Raw genomic sequence first — 9690 nt, 5'->3', positions numbered from 1 at the left:
TGGTTCTACCTTGGAGCCAGCTGACCACCATGGACTGAAAACTCTGAAATAGCCAAAACAACCCTTTATTCCTTTAAATTATGTATGTCAGGGGCTGGGGATTTAGCTCAGTGGCAAAAGCGCCTGCCTGGCAAGCACAAGGTCATGAGTTCGGTTCCTGGTACTGCAGAAAAACCAAAACACCAAAATAAATAAAGAAAGAATGTCAAGTTGTTGTTTTTTTGTTTTGTTTTGTTTTTACCAGAAACAGAAAGGTGACTGGTACATATATGATCTTCTATAACTTGTCCCTCACTTCTACCATTTATAAGGTAGCTTCATAGCTTCATCAAAGTCACCAGTTGGTGAAACTTCACACTGAGCGGGCACTTCACAGCCCACTATAGGTTAAATAACCCTTAGTTATTGTGAGCTGATCAGGCCTGCAATCTCCCCAGTGGATGGTGAAGGGTTAAATAAATGAGACAACTGAAATGATTTCAGGGCTCCAGGAGGGTCTCACTCTCTTACAGCTTCGCTATTCTCTGGGTTTAGACAAAGACTTCTCTGGGAAATCCTAATTTATTTGGTTTACAAATAAAGGAGGGGGATACTCAAGAAAATGCGGGAATTTGAGTGGGAATCTAAGCAGGACCAGAATTTTCCCAAGTAGTAAATTATGTTAATCAGGAGAACTACCTTATCTTTATGTTGATATTTATTGTAGGAATGTGTGATGCCTGGAGCTTCAGTCTCCTTGTAGTTAAATAGGGGTTGGAGCCAGATGTCCTCGACTGTGGCCTTATCTTGTCCTTTAAGGTATCAGACCTTCACAGTCCAATACAAGCCTCAGGGGTGACCAGTGACTCTCAGAGGTTTACTTACTATGAGTCTGCTGCCCATCCCCAGACAAGGTGCCTTAAGCTTCGGTCAACTCACAAGTAAACATAAAAAGTCAATTGGTTGATGTTAAATCCTGCTCAGAGCCACTTTGTAGTGGTCTCCATCACCCCACTGTGTGTCTAAGCCAGCAATCTGGTTTTGTAGATGGTGAGTTTATTTCACAGACATCACCAGGAACAGTAGGAGACAGCCCTTCCATACTGTTTGCACATCACGGCATATGTAATATATTTCAACCAGATGCCATTCCTGGAGAGATTATGGCAATCATACAGGTATGAAAGTTTTCATATGAATGAATCTCTTCACACCTGAGTGAGTTGATGCACAAGGACTTGGAGGTCTGTTTCTAAGGCACAAATATGCTAAAAGTTTTTAAGTTCAGCACTTTTCAGCCTACACTGTTCACATCAGCCCCTTTAATTTCTAATCAAATCAATAAGGTTGTAAATTCTGCCATGTAACTTTCCTTCCCTTCTAAAAATCTGATAGCTCTGAGATGAGTGTTCACTTACCAGATGTTTGACCAGATGTGCTGAAACTCATGACAGGCAACATTTGGCAGAACGTCAACTCCTTTGACTTCCTGGTCCTATAACCTCACCACCGTTTCCCATGTTGCACACTCTTCTTTTCCTGTTTAGCAAACCAAACAACTTCATACAGTAAATTTGAAGAAAGATTGCATATACTTGGTTTGACTTTCTCTGCATTAAAACAATATTTAGAGCTTCTAAAGCTTACATTGTTCTTCAGAACAATCACTTTTTTCTACATATTTGCCACCTACATTTTTTTTTTCCCATTTCAGTCTGCCCTTAAAGTCATATAAGTTTCTTCCTTTAGTAGTCTGGCTATGTATAAAACTTTGAGTCATTATTTTCATACCATATTTTCATCCATTAAATCTGTTAATGATCTATAATCCAAATCTCCAATCACATATACTTTCATAATTTGGATTTATAGCATTAACACCCTGGGCTTTTAAGTTCTTGCTGTTATACCATTTTTTTATTTTCTTGTTTCACACAATTAGATTTTTCTGCATGCACTGATTTGGGAAGAAGGCTATGCAGGATGTCAACTCAGCACACGCAAGAACCACCCCCACCCAGCACTCTATTACCTCTTGAAAAGAGGGTCATTAACCAAAGACACAGTCCATCAATTCTGTAATTTTATTTTGGCTGAGGATGTTGGAGATATGAATACATTTCTGAATTGGGTTTAACTTCATTAGATACCAGGTGAGGGTAAAATGAAAAGAGGCTTTCTGAGTCACTCTCTTTGCCTTTTATATCTTCATTTTGTCCATTCAACAATTAGTTCCCTTGTCTTCATTTAAAGATGTTATCATTGCTTCACAGTAACCACAAAATCCCAATCTGGTCCTTGCTGAGGTTGGCTTTTATATCTGGTAATCCTCACTCACTCATGTATGTAATGGAGAGCCTACTAGGTGCTGGTCACTGTCCTGGTATAGATGCATCTGGACCCCAAATGAGTCAGCAGACCTCTAGACATCTTCATTTTCTGCAGGCTAAATATGGGTTAGCGAGTGTGAAGCAGTTGAGAACCACATTTATAAGATGGTGTCCTCCCTTCTTGCTGGAATTTTTCCTTTTTTTTAAAATGGAAACTTTTTTATTGAGTTTCAGCTTAAACAATCACACAGAACATAAAAATGGAAGACGAGACAATGGAGTATAAAACCGCAGCAGAAAGATTAATATTCTTTATTGTCCTCCTCTCCCTCAACACTATCTGTCCCAACCTCCTCATAATCCTCGAGGGCAGCCATGTCCTCCTGACCCTCATAAGACTCCCCTTCCTCCATCCCCTCACCCACGTACCAGTGAACGAAGGCACGCTTGGCGTACATCAGATCAAAGTTGTGGTCCAGGCAAGCCCAGGCCCCAGTGATGGCTGTGGTGTTGCTCAGCATGCACACGGCCTGCTGTATCTTGGCCAGGTCTCCACCAGGCACCATGATGGGAGGCTAATTAATGCCAACCCTGAAGCCAGTGGGACACCAGTCCACAAACTGGATGCTGCGCTTGGTCTTAATGGTGGCAATAGCAGCATTAACATCTTTGGGGACCGTGTCACCCAGGTACAACAAGGCAGCAAGCCATGTACTTACCATGGCGAGGGTCCCATTTCACCAGCTGGCTGGCTGGCTGAAAGCAGGCATTGGTGATCTTTGTAACAGTAAGCGGTTCATGGTAGGCTTTCTTAGCAGAGATGACGGGCATATGTGGCCAGAGGGAAGTGGATGCAGGGATAGGGCACCAGGTTGGTCTGAAACTCTGCCAGGTCAATATTCAGGGTTCCATCAAATCTGAGGGAAGCCATAATGGAAGACACAATCTGGCTAATAAGGCAGTTGAGGTTAGTGTCAGTGGGGTGCTCCATATCAAGGTTTCTACAACAGATGTCCATAGATGGCCTCATTGTCTACCATGAAGGCACAATTGGAGTGCTCCAGGATGGTGTGGGTGGTGAGGATGGAGTTGTAGGGCTCTACTACAGCTGTGGAGATCCTGGGGGCTGGGCAAATGGAGAATTCCAGCTTGGACTTCTTGCCATAGTCAAGGGAGAGCCACTCCATCAGCAGGGAGGTGAACCCAGAGCCAGTGTGTAAAATTTCTTTCATGATCCCACCAGGCCCTTGATGGATTATCAGGGAGAAAATTCAAGGAAAACTTTAACTGCCAAAGCTACAAAAAACCAGGAAGCCCTGCAGACTGGAACACTGATCAGTCAGTTTCCAAATTTGCTGTAAGATCAGGTCAGTGATCTACTTGCCAACTGTGCAGTGCCCACAGGCATAGTTATTGGCAGCATCTTCCTTGCCTTTATGAGCTGAGCAGGGTAGAAGAGCTGGTGGTAGGTGCCCGTATGCACTTCATCTATGACTGTGGGTTCCAGATCTACAAACACGGCCCTGGGCATATGTGTGCCAGCACCAGTCTCACTGAAGAAGGTGTTGAAGGAGTCATCTCCATCCCCAATGGGATCTGGTCACTTGGCATCTTGCCATCAGGCTGGGATGCCATGTTCCAGGCAGTAGAGCTCCCAGCAGGCATTGCCAATCTGGACACCAGCCTGGCCAATGTGGATGGAGATGCACTCGCAAATGATGGGGACTTGTTATGTCAGCGGCAGGAGAAGGCAAGTGGATCGGGTGAGGTCTCCCTGTGACAGACGGCAAGGAGTCCAGAGGGAGAAGTGTGTAAAATTTCTTTCATGATCCCACCAGGCCCTTGATGGATTATCAGGGAGAAAATTCAAGGAAAACTTTAAGTAGGCTGAGAAAGGAAACATCGACTACTCCGGCCCACATGTTTTTAATGGACATTTTTCAAAAGTTCTTCCTATTTTGAGTCCAATTAGCATCACCTCACCAAAACAAACTCATGGTGTCCTGAAGAATGTTGATAATGTACATCCTACAAGACTACTGTGACAGAGCAGGAGAAAATGTTATCGCCTGTGGCAAGATAAGTTTTGGTCTTAACTGATACAACTTTGAAAGGATGCATTCTAGATAGGTGCATACTAGTGTCAGAGCTATGTGGCCATGTCCCAGTAAAGAAACTGCCTTGGATAGTGGCTGTGATTTAGGTTTAAGACTGTCTGTTGTCATCACCCCCACTCTCCCCACTTTTAATGCTTTTAAGGATTAATCCAGTGAATTTATTGGCTGTGACAGAAACGACTGCCCGTGGATCCTTCATATTTGGTACCAATCCCTGTAATTCTTCCAGGGAAACTGTATTGACTTTTATATGGCTGGAGACTGGAGTAGAATAAGGATGGTGAAGTGGTTTCAGAAGGTTCTATGTTGGTCCTTTCTGTCCCAATTTCTTATCCACCAGTCAGTGAGTCTGTGGGAGCTAACTGCTTAGCATATCTATCAGAGCACTTTCCTCTTGGGAACTGGAGAAAAACACAAGATGGATCCATTGAATTACAGCTCCATTCTGATATGAACCTGCACCAAAATTTTTCACATCACCCGATTCCAATAAGCCTAGCCCTCACATGAAGTCCGTAGTTGGTGGTTGGAGTTTCCCAGTACAGATTTTTCAGATTTCTCAGATTGCTGTATCCTGGAGACCTTCAGTCTTCTGGGTGATGCTCTTTACCTAATACACAGTTATTCTGAAATGTCTCTCCTCCTGAGAAAAGAACAGGGAAATATTTACATTTGCAAATATTATAGGTCCTCCCTCATTGACCTATTCCTTCAGTGAGACAACTACCACAGGCTCAGATGTGAAAGTGGGGTCTAATTTAATTGTAATGCCAAAACCCTTGGATATTTTGTCTTGTTGTACAAGTTTAAGATATCCTTATTAGTTGTCCATCCAGCTCAATCAACCCCAGAACACATGATAGAGAAGGCAATGGCACCGACCTGTACAGGTCCAGGTGTTCTGTTGGCCATGAGGACTTTCTAGAACACTAATTACCCTCAGGCATAAGTTAGGGAACAATGCTACCACCTTGTCTCTATATAGATGCCTGTCTCCATTGATGTTAGGAGCCAAATCCCTAAGCACCTCCTCCGCTGCTTACATTTTGCCTAGAGAAGGCGCAAGTCTCTAAATGGTGCTGCATCCTCACCAGTGCACTGTTTGTTACCTTTGTCTTACAGAAAGTCTGAGGACATTTCCATCTTAGTTAGGTGTTATGTTCTTTGGTCTAAGAGGGGAAATCCAGTGTAACATCCTCCCTGTACCTTCTGACCCTTCCTCAATACTTCATCGAATTGGGTCAAGCATCCCGATCTCATTTACTAAAAATCATCATGATTTTAAGTTTGGAAAGAACCTTCCCAGGACCACCCAGCCTAGGATTCCAGGTCTCAGGTGGTAGAAAGTGCTCTCTTGCCAAACTTCCCTTATTCAGACTTGCATCTTCAACCCTGTGACCCAACACACCCTAGATGCACCTGTCTATGCTCTCATGTGTCCTAGTAAATGGATGTAACCCTTCATGAGGCAGACACTTCCTCCTGGGACAGACTGAATTCCTGGCTTGAGGCACCTGATCTGAGCTTTTTCCACCAACAAGAGGAAAGAGCAGAATTTGAGGACTGCACGTGACATATGGCAAGATAACTGCTTTAGGGGGTTGAAGCAGGGAGATGGCAGGAGAGCCAGGAAGAATGAACCGTGAGCCTGCTCTGTTCTGCTTTCTAAGGTTTGGGCATCATTTTCCTAAAATTAACAAGAGGTTTTTAAGAGTAATCTGGTCCATTTCAGTCAAACATAATGTGTATTCGAAAATTTTGAGGACAAAAAGGGCTTGTGGTAAGATGAGATTTCTCAGTAATGTTGGCCCAGGGGAGAGGGGTTATGGAGAAGGGCATAGTAAGAGTTGCAGGCAGAGAAAAGCCAAACCAAAGGAGTTCAAAAGATTCAAAGTGCTAATGGCCAAGGCTCAAGGCACTGGAGGCTCAACAAAGGCCTCAGTTGGTTTGGCAGAACTTTCTTGCCCAGGAACAAGCTATTCATACCCCTTTAAAGTCTTTGTTCTATTTGCACTGAATTTTAGCAGTGTAGTCATCTTTTAAAAAAAAAAAAAAAAAACCCTGAACTCTATGACAACCCATTTGGGCCCCCTCCCAGGTTCATCTGCCTATGGGCTGTTTGCTTTCACCTTACAATAAATATCACTTTCTGCTTTCACTCTGCAATACTCTCTTTTGTTCAGTCCTCTCTTGACTCTACCTTGTAATTCTTTGTGGGTTGAGAGAGAATCCACTAGCCAGATGGTAATGTGCGGTCTTTCCATGGGCTCCAGATGATAGAAAGCTGCTCATTGCTAGCACAGAGGGAAGCAGCAACTTCTCCAAGCCTGAGAATACAATGTGAGGATTCCGAATTCTCAGGATCAACCTCCCAAATGCACCTGTCCTGAGTCTCGGGTCCTACTCTACTCCTATCAGGGCTTGGAACCTAGTATAGGAGCCTCGTCAAGGCTGCACATGCCACGCCTTTGGCATATCTGCCCTCTTGAGGTCCTCATCCTGCTCTTCCAGCTTGGCCTTTCCTCCAGTAGGATATGAGCTCTCTCTAAAATCACTGAGATTTGTTTTCACAGCATGTTCTAAAGTGCAAGTTAGCTGATCTGAGCCTAGTAATCATCAAGGTTTCTAAATCAGTTGTCTTAAAATATTAAGTTCTTCTATAGACCATGTAGTTTCCATTGTTCCATATTTGTTGCAGGGGCTAAAGCTGCTGCATTACCCAGTGCTCCCCTTTCTACCTCAGCCCTAGCCCAGGAAAGGTGAGTCTTTGAAATGGTTATTGTGACAGGGTCTTGTTTCTGCTGGGATCTCTGGGAAATGAAAAGGGGGGATGTCTTTTGGAATTGCCCGTATGAAGAATGGGTATCACACTGCTCCACCTGTTTCCATTTTCCGGTGGTGGGGAGATGCCCTGAAAGGTACTAACACTGCTCACTTCCATGCTAGGCTTGCACACATGTTGAGATTCTGAGTCACACACCTGCATCTTGTACCTCAGGTCCTCTCTCACCTGAGCCCACTGCCGCTCAAGTCCGAGCTTACTTGGACCTGTCCAATGCATCTGCAGCTGAAATTAGTGGTGAGTCAGGCCCAGGGGACTTGAAGAAAAGTGCCTGCTTACAGTAGAAAGGGCAGGAAAGACTACAGCTGACTGCTCACCATTGCCAGGCACTTGTTAGGGAATGTGGTTCTGAAAGCTTAAGAAAGGAAGAATCTGCCCGCTCCCTGCTCTAAGTCAGAGGCTGCCTCTAAGTCCATACAGCATTACTTTCCTGTACATCCCATTTATATATGCACAGGCACCGATCAGAGATCTGGGGCATTCCGTGCCCTCTGAATAGGAAAAGCTAGGCCAAAAGTTGAGGTGAAAGTGTGAACACAATTCCACTGTCCATTGTCCACTGGGACAAGGGACAGGTGAGGCTGAAGGGACCTAGCATGGGGTGTCACAAGTACCTGGTAACATGCTATATGGTATGATCCATCCAGTTGGCAAAAATACAGGTAAAATGTCAAACACCTGACAAGCAGTAGGGCACATAGGTCCCTGAGCCAAATATCTTAGACTGTGTACATGGAGTGCTTAGAGAATGACCAGATACTATTATAAAGTTTCAATAAACTTCATAATATTGCATCATCCTGTCTTGGTCTGGTTTTGTTTTCTTCCAAAAATAAGGGCCTAAGGCAACTGGAATACAGAAGGCTTACTTGGAAGTAATCCCTGGGAGTAGGAGTGATGAGTGAGTGGGGAGAGATGAGAATAAGTCAAAGGGAAAATTACTTCGCTGGTCCCCGCTGTGGGTATCTGAGCTTTTGGAGCCCATGGAGACGTCTGAGGAGCCCTGTGAACAGTCCAGGTATATCTGCAGGATGGGAGGCTCGGGCATGTACCCCTACTCCCTGATGCCCAAGGGTTGCCCCCAGTGAGTATTAACTCCTCTTCTGAGCTCACTGTATGCAGGTCAGATAAGCTCCTGGACTCCAAAGAAAGATCTTGGAGAAAAAAAATATTTGGATCCTTAATGTACACTGCTATGGCCATGCAGCCTTCCACAGATGAACTGAAGTCCAGAGTGCCAGGGGAAGGAGTTGGGCCACCAAAACTCTCTGCTATGCATAGTTACCGCCTTCTTGAACCAAAATAAGACTTAGTTACCTTCTTTGTCTAACTGAACACCCACATGTTTGGAACTTTGGAAAAACTGACATTCTTCATATAAAATCAAACCACAAGAAGACGAACCTCAGAATGGATGGTAATGCTGTAAATCAAACTGGAGATAAAGAAAAGTGGAAGTGAAGGGGAAAGGTGAGCCAATTTTTAGCAGATCTGTGTGTTAATTTTTAAATATTTGTGTTAGCAAATATCAATTTTTTCTAGATCACATAATATAAAAATATAAAATGGCAAAGCCCAATAAGAACAAGGAGATTATCAAACATTTTTGGAAAGACTAAAGAGACAGATAAACCTGGCAGGATTAACGTGGTGACCTGTGGGTCCACCCACAGCCTTTAAATCTCACCCCGTGTGGAAGCACAACTGCCAATGCTACATCTCAGCCAGAGGTTTTCCCAAAGTCATACAAAACCTTTTGCCTTTGCAAAGAACAAGCTGACTCACTGAGGGAAATCTGCACACTGTTGGAGCACGTCTTAATCAAGAACTAATTAGAATCCAAGTATAAAATACACCAGTATTCTCCTTTTGAGACTTACTTGGAATTTCCCCCATGAGATTAGGCTCCAGCCACTCCCAGTGGCCAAGTGGCTTAACTCGTCATACTGATTCCTTCTCATCCTGACTCGCCTTCCCCTCTGTCTGCTATTTTCTAATAACCTACCTGCACTCAAATACTCAGGGTCTGCTTTTAGAGAAACCAAAGTTAAAATAATGCTAAAGACAATGCAAGCGAATACTAAGACTTAGGAAAATATAGAGATAGAAAAAATAAGAATGTTGTAAGTCACTTTGAGTTTCAATGGATGAAATGAATATTTTCTAGGAAGAAATTTACAAAAGAAATCAAAAAATGATGCATCTGAATAGCTCTAAAGCCATAGAGAAATTAAATCAGGACCACATTTTATAACTAACCTCAATTTCAAAGTAAAATAAAGAAAAAGGGGCATTTCCCAACTTGTTTAAAATTCAAATGCAGTGATATTTACAAATCAAGCAGAGCATGAGAAAGCAGTTATGACCTGGTATTCATGAACATAGCTGCATAAATTCCAAATAAAACACTAAATCTGGCCTT

The 9690-nt window shown here is 43.4% G+C and overlaps 1 pseudogene; it reads right to left on the bottom strand.

Annotated features, from left to right (window-relative positions):
* Positions 1-2611: 2611 nt before the first annotated feature.
* Positions 2612-8316, bottom strand: LOC102016422 (annotated as a pseudogene).
* Between the last annotated feature and the right edge of the window lie 1374 nt (positions 8317-9690).

The sequence above is a fragment of the Chinchilla lanigera genome, unplaced genomic scaffold (assembly GCF_000276665.1).
Source record: "Chinchilla lanigera isolate Chin_1 unplaced genomic scaffold, ChiLan1.0 scaffold00036, whole genome shotgun sequence".
NCBI lineage: Eukaryota > Metazoa > Chordata > Mammalia > Rodentia > Chinchillidae > Chinchilla > Chinchilla lanigera.
This window is presented reverse-complemented; position numbering and strand designations above follow the sequence as displayed.